The sequence below is a fragment of the Oryx dammah genome, unplaced genomic scaffold, assembly GCF_014754425.2.
Source record: "Oryx dammah isolate SB20612 unplaced genomic scaffold, SCBI_Odam_1.1 HiC_scaffold_20, whole genome shotgun sequence".
In the NCBI taxonomy this organism is placed as follows: Eukaryota; Metazoa; Chordata; class Mammalia; order Artiodactyla; family Bovidae; genus Oryx; species Oryx dammah.
In genome coordinates, this window is record NW_024070204.1 from 36215382 (window position 1) to 36230278 (window position 14897).

A 14897-nucleotide genomic window follows, 5' to 3' on the forward strand; every position below is an offset into this window, starting at 1 on the left:
CATGCATTTCTTTATTTTCTCCAGAGGGTCCTAGTGATTCCTTGCTAATATGTTAGTTCTGGTATGTGGCACTTTGCCACTATCTAGTTCAAAATCTATGCTTTACCAAGATTATTTATTTAGGGTACAGATGATCTCAATATTTTTCTTTGTTTGCTTGTGTATACAGCAAAAAAACATTCTGGAGTTTGGTATTTTATACCCATTACTAATTCTATTATTAGAACTAATAATCACACTTAAAAACAAAAATTCCACGTGTAATATCTCATTTGATCTTCCCAAAGCCTGGTAAATTCTTCTTGTTATAGAAAGGTATACGGAGTTCAAGCACATGGTAGAACGGAGATCCAAACCCAGACTTTCTACATCTCATGTTCTCCTTACATCATAGAATCATGACTTTCTATCCTTCTTGTGTAGTTTGTATTTGGAGTTTAGAATTTCAGCTCACATACAGGACTTTTTGTTTCTTTTTCTAATCCAAAAAATTTCCCACCAGACCCTAGTAATTTACCCTTCAAGATCCCTTCATCATTGCAGATGATGTGTTAACATCTGTTCTATCAATACCCTGACATGAACAAGGAGAGAGAATGTGACATAGGGGATGTAGGTCTCCGGCCAGAATATTCTGACTGGTTTTGCAACATCACAGATCACCTGGAAAGGGGAAACAGCTAAGAGAAGACAAACAATGGTGCCTGCTTTTTTTGATGTTTGGTCTAAGTGTGTCTGGTGTAGGAGTCGGGGTTTAAGTAGATGACTATATTAGATCTCTTTCCCCTCAAAGAGCTGTTCTCTACAGTCAGTGACGTGAGTCCTGTAACTGTCGGTTTAGGGGTCTGGAGCACCATTCTGGTTTATCTATTGTCCTCTGGGGCTAGTGTTGATTGTTCAGCTGACTGAAACTTCAAGTTTACTACCAGAGGGAAGTTGAAGAAGGATGTGAACCAACATAAAAAAAAATGCTTTTATATTTTCACACAATGAGATTTTTTTTTTCTTTTTATCTAAGTTACAGTGATTGAAAGAGCAAAATCAAAATGACTCCACCCTTCACACCATACACAAAAATAAATTCAAAATGGCTTGAAGACTTAAATAGAAGATGAAAAGTAAGAAAAGTGTGAGTTGCTTAGTTGTGTCCGGCCTTTTGTGACCCCATGGACTGTAGCCTGCCAGACTCCTCTCTCTATGGAATTCTCTAGGCAAGAATACTGGAGTGAGTAGCCATTCCCTTCTCCAGGAGATCTTTCCAACACAGGAATGGAATCTGGATCTCCTGCATTGGCAGGCAGATTCTTTACCACTGAGCCACCAGGGAAACCCTCCAAAATATACAAACAGTTCATACAACTCAAAAAATAAAAAAATAAAAAAAAACCCAATCAAAAGACCTAAATAGACATTTCTCCAAAGAAGACATACAGATGGCCAACAGGTACATGAAAAGGTGCTCAAGACCACTATTAGAGAAATACGAATCAAAACTACAGTGAGGTATCACTTCATACCTGTTGAAATGACCGTCATTAAAAAGTTTACAAATAATAAACACTGGAGTGGATGGAGAGAAAAAGGAATCCTCCCACACTGTTGGTGGGAATGTAATTTGGTGCAGCCAATATGAAGAACAGTGCGGAGGTTTCTTAAAAAGCTAAAAATAGAATTACCATATGATCCTCCAAATCCACACCTGGGCAAATATCTGGAAAAGATGACCACTCTTAATTTGAAAAGATACAAGCACCTCGGTGTTCACTGCAGTGCTATTTATAATAGGCAAGATGTGGAAGCAACCTGAGTGCCCATTAACGGATGGATAAAGAAGATGTGATATATATATATAGCTATATCTGTATATATCGATATATATATATTCCAACATATACACAATGGACTATAGCTTAGCCATAAAAAAGAATAAAATAATGCCATTTGCAGCAACTTGGATGGACCTAGAGATTCTTATACTGAGTGAGGTCAGTCAAATATCATATGATGGTGCCTATAGGTGGAATCTAAAAAATAATGAAAATGAACTTCTTTGTAGAACAGAAACAAACTCACGAACATGAAATTCATGGTTACCAAAGGAGAAAGAGGGAAGAGAGATAAATTAAGAGTACAGGCTCTCCTGGTGTCTCAGTGGTAAAGAATCTGCCTGTTACTGCAAGAGAGGGGGGTTTGATCCCTGGGTCAGGAAGATCCCCTGAAGAAGGGAATGACAACCCACTCCACTATTCTTGCCTGGAAAATCCCATGGACAGAGGAACCTGGTGGGCTACAGTCCACAGGGTCACAAAATAGTTGGAGCTGACTTTGTGAGTAAGCAACAACAACGATGAGATTAACAGATACACAGTACTATGTGCAAAACATAAACGACAAGGCTTTACTGTAGGGCACAGGGAACTATATCCAATGTCTTATAATAAACTGCAATGAAAAATTATATATTTATATGTACATATATATATACACCTGAATCAATTTGCTTTACACCTGAAACTAACACAGTATTGTAAATCCAGTATACTGCTACTGCTAAGGCGCTTCAGTCGTATCTGACTCTGTGCGACCCCATAGATGGCAGCCCACCAGGCTCCCCCGTCCCTGGGATTCTCCAGGCAAGAACACTGGAGTGGGTTGCCATTTCCTTCTCCAATGCATGAAAGTGAAAAGTGAAAGTGAAGTCGCTCAGTCATGTCTGACTCTAAGGGACCCCATGGACTGCAGCCTACCAGACTCCTCCATCCATGGAATTTTCCAGGCAAGAGGACTGGAGTGGAGTGCCATTGCCTTCTCCAAGTATACTTCAATTAAAAAAAAGAAAATGTCTCGAAAGGGAGGAAAAATGGTATTTCAATAATATCAAGCTTATATGTAAACATCTTACTGTTCAGATGAAATTTCGACTCAAAATTTTTTTTAACTTCTAGAATATTTTAAATGCACATGTAAGTGTGACTAACACGTAACAGTGGACCAGTGTCAAATTTCGAATATGAATAAAAACAAAATCGACTTAAGAAGTATAAGCACACTTGTCACTGACTAAAGTTATTTTTTGACTGATGAAGTAAATGCAGATATTTTGAATGGTCTGCTTTGAGGTTGAGACAAGGAAAGAGGCACAGGGTGTGGTGGAATCACCCTGGGGATTTTTTCAAGCTGCACGTGCTAAATGTCCCAATGCATCCTGTTTTGTTTCTTCAAAGATTTCTTTATGGAGAATGACCAGCCCAGCCAGTACAAATGGGAAGGTGTGACATCACCTGGTGTATTTGGACACAAAATGATTCAAAACCACTGGGACCTTGGATCTCTCTTGCTCTTATCCTCACATGTTTATTGAGTTGCTGAAATTCAGTGGCAAGGATTGGAATGTCTCTGGGGGCTACTGTGATTCAGCATGGGCTTCCCTGGTAGCCCAGATGGTAAAGTAACTGCCTACAATGCAGGAAATCTGGGTTTGATCCCTGGGTCAGGAATATCCTCTGAAGAAGGGAATGGCACCCCACTCCAGTGTTCTTGCCTGGAGAATTCCAGGGACAGAAGAGCCTGGTGGGCTAGAGTCCATGGGCTTGCAGAGTCGGACATGACTGAGTGACTTTCCCTTTTTTTTCACTGATTCAGCATGGGTGAATGGAACTGAGGTGCAGAGGCTGACTGCTTGTCTTTTTAAATTTCTGCCCTGTCTTCTCTACTCAACGGAGTCGTTTCAGTGGTAGCAACCTCAAAATATATGTCCATGTCTCAGAACCTGTGCATGTGACCTTATCTGAAACAGAGGGTTTTGTATAATTAGGATCAGATGAGGAGATCATCCTGATTTACCCGGTGGCACTAAATCCAAGGACTCGTGTCCCTGTAAGATAAGATACAGAGGAGGAAAAGACCAGAGAGGATGAGAATGCCATGTGAAGGAGGAGGCAGGCTTGGAGTGATGCAGCCACAGGCCAAAGAATGCTGGAGGCTGCCAGAAACTGTGTGTGTGAGTGTGTGTGTCACTCAGTTGTATCTGACTCTTTGCAACTGTATGAACTGTAGCCTGCCGGGCTCCTCTGTACATGGAATTCTCTAGGCAAGAATAATGGAGTGGGTAGCCATTCTCTTCTCCAGGGGATCTTCCTGACCCAGGGATCGAATTCTGGTCTTCTGTATTGTGGGCAGATTCTTTATCATCTGAGCCACTAGGGAAGCCCCAGAAGTTGCCAGAAGTTGGAAAAGGCAAAAACTGGATTTTCCTCTAGAGCCTTTGGGGACAATGTAGCCTTGTGGACACCCTGATTTTAAAACTTCAGCCTCCAAAACTCTAAGAGAATAAATTTGTGTTGTTGTTAGTCACCTAGTTTGTGATTTGTTATAGGATCCACAAGGAATTAATACACCCACCCTCACAAAGATCCAGGATGCCTTTGTTCTGATTACTCTAAATGTCTGAGCACCTGCATGGGTGCTGTTTAGGATGAAGGGCAGGAAGCATTGTTTCATAATTATCTTTTCTGGGCCACCATAGTTATCATCTCAGAGCGAGGTGTCTCTAGTGGAATGGTCCCTGGCTTGGAACAACAGAATAGAGAATTATTAATACTTATATGCAGTAGGTGAGTTTCAGTGGCATTTACAGGCTCTTGGAAGCAAGATCAGTTACTAGTTTAACCAACATGGGTGGCACAGACTTAGCAACACTACTAATAAAGTACATATTGAATTTGTACAGCTCAAAGATTTTGTTGGTTTCCTGTCATGTTAAGGAGGCTAGTTAGCAGAGATAAAAAACAAAACAAAACACGTTCTGAACTCTTCAAATGTATAAGAAATCCTAGACCAGCTTCTGACGGGGGAATATTCTTCAGTTTCTAGGACTTTCCATTGGGTTCTCATCCTGACCAAATATATACTTGGTCTATTCCTTGTGACTGATACAGTGGTTGCAGCTATAGTTGCTGCCTATTTCTCATCCGCCAGCAGCTGTAGAAATAAATGCCTGGGAGACGCTTGACTCTGGGCTTTGGTAAAAAGAAAGATCAAAATGAATCTTAAAGGTGGGCCAGTTTTAATGGGAAGACTTGCCTTAGATTTACAGTGTTTGAGAAAGAAAAAATAACCTTAATGATTAATGAATTCAAGCTCTTCATTTTGCAGGAAAGGAAAGAGGATATGTGATCCACCCAAGGTCACACAGCTACTTTTGGGCAGAATCAGAATCTGGTTGTCCCGTTTGCTCAACCATTGGGCCCACTGTCCTGCACCGCCTGATCTTTGAGATAGCAGTTTCTGGAGCATCTTCCTCTTAAAAACAGTCATGACAATAGATAATGCTCTGGATTGCCTTCTTTGCTAGGAGCTCATAATAAACCACAAAGAAGTTATTGTTATCCCCATGTTATAGACAAAGAAACCAAGGCATGGGGCAGTTCAGTAATTCACTCAAGGTCCATAGCCTGTGAATGGGAGAGGCCCCATTCAAACTCATTTCTTGATTCTGGAACCATGGTCTTAACCAAAACCCCTGGGACCACAATTTTAACTTTGCCAGTGAACCACAGTCCTCTTCCACATTTTCACCCAGAAGCAGCCGCTACTAACGCCTCAGACCAATGAAAGATCTTGTCTACTTCCCCTGATTTTCTCTCCTTCTCTTTTTCTCCCTCACCCCACCTCACTGCTCTCCTTAACATGCGATTCCAATAGTAGAAAGAAAACATGATTTTTAAGGGACAGTAAGGCTAGAGGGCTTCCCTGGTGGCTCAGCGGTAAAGAATCTGCTTGCCATGAGGGAGACCTGGGTTCGATCCCTAGGTCCTGCCCCTGCAGGAGGGCATGGCATCCTACTCCAGTAGTCTTGCCTGGAGAATCGCCATAGACAGAGGAGCCTGGCGGGCTACAGTCCACGGGGTCGCACAGAGTCAGACGCGACTAAGCAGCAGCAGCAGCAACAAGGCGAGAACAAGCTTCAAGGCAATCGCTTGCACGTATTTAGCCTTTGCGCCACTAGGTGGCGGTGTGACTACTCAATGAGGCTGCTTTTAGAATGCCGGAGCTTTTAGAATTTTTCCCCCAAACGGGCTTTACTAAACGCTGAGTCTAGAGCAGGGGCCTCTGGATTCCTACAGGAGCTGGGAAGCCTTAGAAGTGAGCTGGTAGTTAAATGGATGCAAATAACAAGCAGAAAGCATGGATCTGAACTTTTAACATAATTTTCCAAGATAAATGGAATCCTTCCCAGACATTTCTGTTTGAAACAGAAGCCTAACTTCTTCAGTGTGTCCCATGAATTTACACTAAAATTCCATTGATATTCATGATCATCTTTAATGGAGCATTTTAAAAGATATAGTTTTATTGAAAGGAACCATCTAGTCCTCCTGCCCCTCATTTATCATTAATTTCTAGGAGCATCAGAATATCTAAAGTTTGTGTCCTGCCTTGTATATACATGTTTTGATCAACCTAAAATGCTTCCCAACAGTCTCTCAGCCTGTACATAAAAGCAAATGCATGATTTGGCCTTATGTTCATAAACCCATCTATTTTTCTACACAGAGTAATCTCTAATGTCAAAATATTAAAAGCGGCACATATTAGTGATCTTTAATAATATTTATTACTATTAATACCCAATAAGTATATATAATTTTATACTCACAACAAACCTAGGAGGTAAGTACTATTATTATTCTCATTGTTTTAGCAGAGGAAACTGAGGCACAGAGAGGTTAGGCGACTGGCTGAGTCATGCAGTTGGTAGGAGGCAGAGTAAGAAGTCCATTTTAATTACCTCATTGTAAGTTTAGTTAAAGAGAGTGGGGAAAAAGCACTGTGATATTTTCATGAGAGACCCCAATTCATACAAGAGGGCCAAAGGCACCAACTAAATTTTGGATTTCCTCAGATGACTTGTAGCCCTTGCCATTGGTCCCACTTTGCCACAATTTCTTTTGAGAAGGCAGGGTTGATGGTAGCATAACCCCCTTTCCCTAGTCTGTGTAGGAATTTCACATGAATCCCCACTTCCTGTCAGCTCTTCAGCTTTGGGGAAAAAAATGAAATTTGCTCTTCATCAAAAGTGTAAGACCAGGCTTGTCAGGAGCCAAGACTGACATCAATCATCTGTGCTCAATTAGGACTGTGGTTCCGGTTTTGTTTCAAGACTTCATTTAATGCTAGCAACAGCAGACATTGGAAGAGCCATGTATGAGAAGCCCCATCTAGAACAAATGACAGACACATTTTTATCTGCTTATCACCCTCTGGCTACAATGAAATTGAGCTGTGGTGTCTGATGGCCACCTCTTCTGCTGTTTGCCAACAAAACATGCCTTTCTGTCAATGATTCCAGCCAGCACAATCTGTGCTGCCAGAATTTGGAGGCGGTACATTTTCCTGCTGGGAAAAAAAAAAATCCCGTGTTGATTTGAAAGAGGAAAACTGGGCAGAGCTGTTACCTGACTCCTGCAGAATGAAGTGGGAGGGTGGTCTCACTGAGGAGGTCTTCCAGGGGCCAGGGACTGGACCACTCCTTCCTTTGGGCTGTTGTGTCTGCTCAGGAAGGAGAGTCCAAGCCCTGTGGCACTTTCTGAGCCCTGGCAAGGAGACGTCCAGGGGAACGGTTGAGTGAGCCACGCTTCCCCCCACCCCACCCCACCAGGCTGATTTAGACAAGAAAAGTCCTCTTATGCCCTCAGGATATTGAGTAAGAAGGAGGAGGAAGAGGGGAACTAAAAAGTGTCTACTCAGTCTGAAGGCTTCTGCTGACATTCCCGCCAAGCATGTGATATTTAAAAGGGTGAAACCAAGTCAAGGCTCTCCTGCTGCCCCTATGGCTGTCAAAGGGAGGAACCTGGAAGGCCTTTGGTTCCGTAACCTCCTTGCACTCCCGGGATTGTCCGCCTGCAGTGGAAGTCAAGGACGGGGAGCTGTGATTAAGGAGGTCCTCTCCCTAATATTTGGGACCATATTTGGGACCCAGTTGCATCTGTGGTTGGGAGGTGAATTGGGCTGCTTGACTCTAGGAAGCTAAGGGGGTGAAGCAGGTGGAAAACCCAGCAGATTCACTCGTCTGCTCTTGGCTACTTTTTTTCAAGCTCTGGAGAAAATGGGGTCTTCAAATGACAATCTATGTTAAGAGATTATCATTGGCACAAAATGGGATTATAAGAAATGGTAGCTATTAATCTCCCCTATCATTCATTCATTCATTCATTCATCACTCATCCACATTAAGCATCTACTCTGTGGACCAAGCACTGTGCTAGCCTCGAAAGGTGAATGAGGCAAATCTCTTCTTCCAAGTGGTCATAATCTTGTAGAGTTCATGCTGGGAATGGGCACTTTTCTGCTTCAATAATTTTCTTTTCTTCCATAGGCTTGACACACTTTGTATGCCCAATCTGACTTATGACCTGTTTTACAGAGCCTCGAACTAAGAATGGGTTTCACATTTTTAAAGAGTTGTAAGAAAAACAAAAAAGCAGAAGAACAACAATAATCCATGACAAAGACTGTGAGTGAGTGAGTGATAAGTTGCTCAGTCGTGTCTGACTCTTTGCAGCCCTACAGACCGTATAGTCCGCCAGGCTCCTCTGTCCATGGAATTCTCCAGGCAAGAGTACTGGAGTGGGTTGCCATTTCCTTCTCCAGGGGATCTCCCCCCTCTAGGGACTGAACACCAGTCTCCTGCATTGCAGGCAGATTTTTTTACCATCTGAGTCATCAGGGAAGCTCTGACAAAGACTGTATGTGGTCTGAAATATTTACTATTTGGCCCTTTGCAGAAAAAGTTTGCCAACATGAGTTCTATAGGAAGAGAATTCTTGCTTTTCAGCCAGGCATACAACTACACCAAATAGGATATTTTCCAGCCCCTCTTGACACTAGCTGTGGCCATGTGACTGAGTTCGGGCCAAGAGGGGTCAAGGTGGAAGAGATCTGTAGAGCTTCTGCCTAGTGCTCTTAAGCTGGGCCTGTGATGCTTTTCTCTCCTAGAAGCCTATGCAGGCCTAAGCAGCTCAGGTTCATTGATAACTAGGGCTTATTAATGCCCTGGCAATGGCAGAGTCAGAGTGGAAGGAGGCTGGACCCTGGCACCAGGGAGCACCTTGACCATCCCTGGATTTTACTGGATGGTTACGAAGGAGAGAAAGAGAGAGGAGAAAAATGTGAACTTTTTAATTAATTAATTTATTTTGAGCTGCACTGCATGGCATGTGGGATCATGCCATGTTCCCTGACCAGGGATCAAACCTAAGTCCCCTGCCTTGGAAGTGCAGAGTCTTAATTGCTGGACCACCTGGGAAGTCTCCCAAAATGTTAACTTTTAAAAGTCAGTCTTATGTTTCCTCTCCCCAACAACTTCTTCCTGATACGCAAAACAAAACAAAATCTGCCATGACCCAGAATGTGCCCCGTCTTCCTGGAAGATACTCCCTCTCTTTTCTTTCACCTGGTTCACTCCTGCTGGTGCTCCAAAGCCCAGTGTAGATTGATCACGTCTAACCTCAGTCCCTAAAGACCAGCGAAGGCGGCTGGCTTCCCTCTGTCTTCAGAGCTTTTAGTTGTTGGAATCCGTTTCTCCCTCTAGACCTTGAGCTCTTTGAGGGTGGACTGTGGCTTCTTTGTCTTTGAATCCAAGCTTCTGGTATGTACGTGTCTGTCACACAGAAGGCACTTTATAAATATTGTGAAATGAATTAATTTATTAGAGGCCAAGGGTGGCTACTTGGGGAGGATGCTTTTTTAATGCATTTATCTCAGGAAAAGATGTGTAGCAGTGTCTGCCTCTGAGGGGTAGACATAAATTTAGCTTTCCAAATGAGAAGAAATAGACACACTTAGAAAGATTATATTTTAAAAATTGAATGTTTGATTGGATTTGTGCTTGCTGATAGTGTCTGAATAGGTTTGAAGATTTAATAATAAAAAGCCATGAAGTCAGTTTAGTAACATGATGATTTGTTCCTGAAACCAAGGGAAGTATAGATACTTACTCAAATCTATCTTACTTGAGATGATCTTATCATTATGTAATAATAAACACTCAATTTCCCCCTTATTTTTATAAAGTCTTTATAAAGGAAATATGTGCAAGAATATATTATTTGCCAACGATAACATAATAATGATGATAAAAATGTTATTTGCGTCTCCCTTTCCCCCTCTATCTTATGTAGGTTGTAATCAATAAGTGCAGAAGCAAAAACCACTGTTTTTGGTGTAAACCTCTTTTACCGTATGCTCTTGGTATATGTAACTAATTTTCTGAGCCAGATAATTAATATAAGGCTTTCAAGACATCATATAGCGGTAGTATTTTTCCTCTTCATTTAGAGGAAAGAATACAAGATAAGAGGGGCCTATTTTTCTTCACATATAGTCCTTCTTGAGATGGCATTAACAGAAGGCAGAGCTGGAAAGAATTCGTTGTACAATTATCTTTTTTTTAAGAAACCAACAATGACATGTTGATGTTTGGCATAAACCAGCACAATACTGTAAAGCAATTATCCTGCTATTAAAAATAAATACATAAATAAAACTAAACTAAAAAAAAAAAGAAATCAGTCATGTAACATCGGGTTTGTATTTGAATATCTATTTTTCCTTATTTTTGTACCTACCCCCTAAAGCTTTCCATAAATTACAATAATTTAAGATTTTCTTAAACCATATGTTTGATCTTACATTACATCTGCTGCAGAATCATAGCTAACACCTCAGCGCTTCTGGATGTTTAGCGCTCTGCTCCTCCCCCAGCAAGAACAATTCTAAGCAAATGATGAAGGATTCAATGAATAGCTCATTCTTTGTGCACTTGAATACCAGGCTTTTTCTTCCTCATCCTGGGCAATTTTGTCGTGCAACACAAGGAAATAAAATACTACAGGAGGAAAATTAGTGAGTTGGGAGGTAATGTGATGAGAATGGAGGAATTCAGCTTTCTCAACTCATTATTTCTAGTAGCAGTACCTAGTTCAGAGAAGGAAATGGCAACCCGCTGCAGTGTTCTTGCCTGGAGAATCCCAGGGACAGAGGAGCCTGGTGGGCTGCCGTCTATGGGGTTGCACAGAGTCACACACAACTGAAGCGACTTAGAAGCAGCAGCAGCAGCAGCAGTACCTAGTTAGGATATCAGAACTTCTGTCTTTGTAATCCAGGCACATTCTTCTACTATCCTTATCTCATCCCATCCTCACCTCTACCCTAGGCTGAGCAATCTTACCCCATCTCCATTTGGTAATTACCACCTATAGCACTGGCCTGTTTATACGTATAGCCTGTGAGCAAGCTTGCTTTTCTGATTCTAAATTAAAAGCATGATACTGGATGCTTGGGGCTGGTGCACTGAGACAACCCAGAGGGATGGTACGGGGAGGGAGGAGGGAGTTCAGGATGGGGAACACGTGTATACCTGTGGCGGATTCCTGTTGATGTATGGCAAAACCAATACAATATTGTAAAGTAATTAACCTCCAATTAAAATAAAATAAATTGATATAGAAAAATAAAAAATAAAATGTTTTTGTTGTTGTTTGGTTGCTAAGTCATGTGTGACTCTTTTGAGACCCTGTGAACTGTAGCCTGCCAGGCTCCTCTGTCCATGGGATTTCCCAGGCAAGAAGATTGGAGTGGGTTATCATTTCCTTCTTCAGGGGACCTCCCCAACCCAGGGATGGAGCCCATGTTTCCTGTATTGGCAGGCGGATTCTTTACCACTGAGCCACCAGGGAAGTCCCCTAAATTAAAATATTGTGTGTATTATTGTTGTTACACTTTAGCAGTTATGACTCTTATTGTCCCTCAGTTAAAAAAAAATGATGTATTGCATATTAATGCATATTTATGGCATCTAGAAAAATAATACTGATGAACTTATTTGTAGGGAAAGAATAGAGACGTAGACATAGAGAATGGATTTATGGACACGGGGAAAGAGAGGTTAGGACTAATTGAGAGAGTAGCATTGACATATATACATTATCATGTGTAAAATGGACAGCCAGTAGGAATCTGCTGTTTAATATAGGGAGCCTAGCCTGATGCTCTGTGATGACCTAGAGCGGTGGGATGGGAGGAGAGTGGGAGGCTACAGAGAAAGAAGGCATATATATATCATTATGACTGATTCATGTTTTTGTGTGGAATTAATAAAAATGGCTCAGACAGTAAAGAATCTGCCTGCAATGCAGGAGACCCTGGTTCGATCCCTGGCTCAAGAAGATTCTCTGGAGAAGGAAATGGCAATCCACTCCAATATTCTTGCCTGGAGAATCCCATGGACAGAGGTACAGTCCATGGTATTGCAAAGAATCGGACATGACTGAATCACTAACACTTCCACTTTTCACAATATAAACCAATGCAACATTATAAAGCAATTATCCTCCCATTAAAAATAAATATAAATAAATAAAAAATGATGAACTCCACAGTCTAGTTCTGAAGGGAGTGAGTGACACAAAGCCAAGAGCCAGTCCTGCTGCGTCTCAAGGAGAGGTATTCTGGTTCTGGTGGCTGTGTTGACCCTGCTGTGCCTTTTAAAGCCTCTTGAGATTTACTCAGAACACAAGTCAGAATGTGTTTGGGAGTGAAAATGATTTGGCCTAAGCTGGGCTTTCGCACAATCCCAAGGCTTCCACACAATCCCAAGGCTTCCTTTCCCAGGAGGGTCTGGGTGCAGTGTGAAGACAGACGGCACAGGCTTCTACCTTCTGCTCGCTCAGCACATGAGTGCCTTTGGCAGGAGAACTCGAGCCTCGCTCTGCTCCACACTGAGGAGCACAAGATGAAGCACAAATGAATCCAGAGCTCGGGGCTGCCCTGCTGACAACATATGCCTGGGCATCAGGAGTTCTGTCTCTGAGCCAATGACGTACGATCACAGGTGGTCAAAGGTGGGTATTCCTGGAGTGAGTTCATCACCTGCCGTCAGAAACCACTCTACTCCCAGACACACTGGCAGTTAGGATGAGAGTGGATCACATAGCAGGCAAGTCAAGAAACAGGTTCTGCTTATTTTTCTTGCCTTTAACAGCTAACTCTCAACCCCACCCTTCCTCCCCGCCCCCCAAAACACCTGCACACAAGTCAGAGAACCAGAAAAACAATACAACCTGCAAGATTCAGGACCAGTTCCAGGTTAATGTGTGAAGAAAGGGTGGCTTTTCTCCACTTTCTTCCCCCTTTTCTCCCTCAGACCCCGAATTTCTTCTCAAACCTGCCTTTTTCTTTTTGCTTCTCAGGAAAGCAGAAAATGAGTTACTCAACCTCAAAGATTCTTCCAATACTGAGTGTCTTAAGATTCTAAACATATGTTCAAAACAGGAAAAGGCAGGGAACTTGAACACCTTCCAAGATTTCTGTCACTTGGGGTTCTACCAGTGAGCAGAATCATTTGAAAGAGGCCAGTGATCTCTGAGCAGTGGGCCTGCAAGACCTTCACCCATGTTCCCTCATCTCCTTCTTGAGTCCTTTCCTGAGCTTTGTCATGCAGAAAAGTGGTCATTCAAGACTTTTCACTGTTGTAGGTAGCAAAAAATATGTATTTGAGCATGTGCTCCTAATATCTGGGTATTTATTAGTGATATCTATCTATCTATCTATGTATCCATCCATCCATCTATATTACTTTGGGAATACACTTTATCCATTATGAAATCTAAACAAAAATAAAAAGATGAGATTTTTAAAAAGTATAGTAAATATATAACAATTTCTCTTCATCTTCAACAAACTGTCTTGAAGAGGAGACCACTTAGGAGACCACTGGAGAAGAGGAGAGAGACCACTGGAGAGAGGATGTTGGCAAAGGACCCAGAGCAGCAACAAAACCCGCATGCCTGTGGTTGGGTCCACCCATTCAAATGGGTTAACCACTTGCTTTCTTTAACAGGCAAATCCAGCCACACCCTCTGTCTGATCCACAGCCATCTCACCCCATTCTGAGCTCACTGCATTGCCTTTCCTGGGTCTGAGGCTCTCACCATGGCTCTCCTGACCAGGTAACCACCCAAGGAACGTTATTACCTAAATGTCCAACAGGCACCGCAGCCGCCGATTCCCAGGAGACTGAATTGAGAGCCCAGAAGCAGATTTAGCCTCCTTTCTCTGACTCCCAGGTCCACATCGCCCCGAACATCCTGGTGCTTCGCTATCCTGAGCACTTCGGCTCCTGCCCCAGTGAACTGCCTGCTTCACTTCCTGCCTCTGTAGCTTCAGTGGCCTCTTATGGAATCGCTCTGCCTCCAATCCTCTCTTCTCAGGCCTGCCGAGCATGCTCTTCCTGGATCATGGTTGCTTAAGGCCCTTCAGTGGCTCTCCAATCCTTCAGAAAAAAAATAAAAATGGAAACCCTTCACCACGGATGAGATGAGACTCTCCTTCATCCTCTTTGCCAGATCTTCAGGATGTCACATGGCAGAGCATCTGCTTCTCTCATTTCCATCGGTTTCCCCCTCCTTCTTCATTGGTTAACGCATATCATCATTGAACTCCACTCAGAATCTATGTCCCCCGATGAAGCCTTCTCTGATCTTCCCTCTGGGCTTCAAGAGGATTTATTGTGTCAGTGATAACATTTTATGGTTTGGTCTCACTAGAATTTGCCAGGGCTAGGGCCCAATTCTTAATTTATCTGTGGGTCTTTAGAATAGTAGTTCTCACACTTTAATATTCAGACTAACAGCTGGAGGTGTGTTTTTAAAATAAGTGCAATTCCAGACTGAGTAGGTTTGGGGTAGAGCCCAGCCATGGGCATTTGCAACTAGATTCTTCTTCCAAGTGTTTCTCATCCACCTCCTCCTCCGAGTTTAGCACAGAGGAGGAGCTAAGACTTTCCATTAATAGCAGTGAGAAAAAGAATTTTATTTCCTTCTTTTGTCTTTCCATCC

General features: G+C 42.4%; 1 protein-coding gene across 4 annotated transcripts in view; it reads right to left on the reverse strand.

Annotated features, from left to right (window-relative positions):
- Positions 1-14897, reverse strand: part of FYB1 (FYN binding protein 1) — a 172704-nt gene that overhangs the window by 109233 nt on the left and 48574 nt on the right. Inside the window, exon 1 of one of the 4 annotated variants that reach the window (XM_040262370.1) lies at positions 7458-7637. The exons of the other annotated variants lie outside the window; for them this stretch is intronic. The gene's annotated coding sequence lies outside the window, so the exon portion shown is untranslated. Of the gene's footprint in view, positions 1-7457; positions 7638-14897 lie in introns of those variants that run through there. 4 annotated transcript variants of the gene reach the window in all.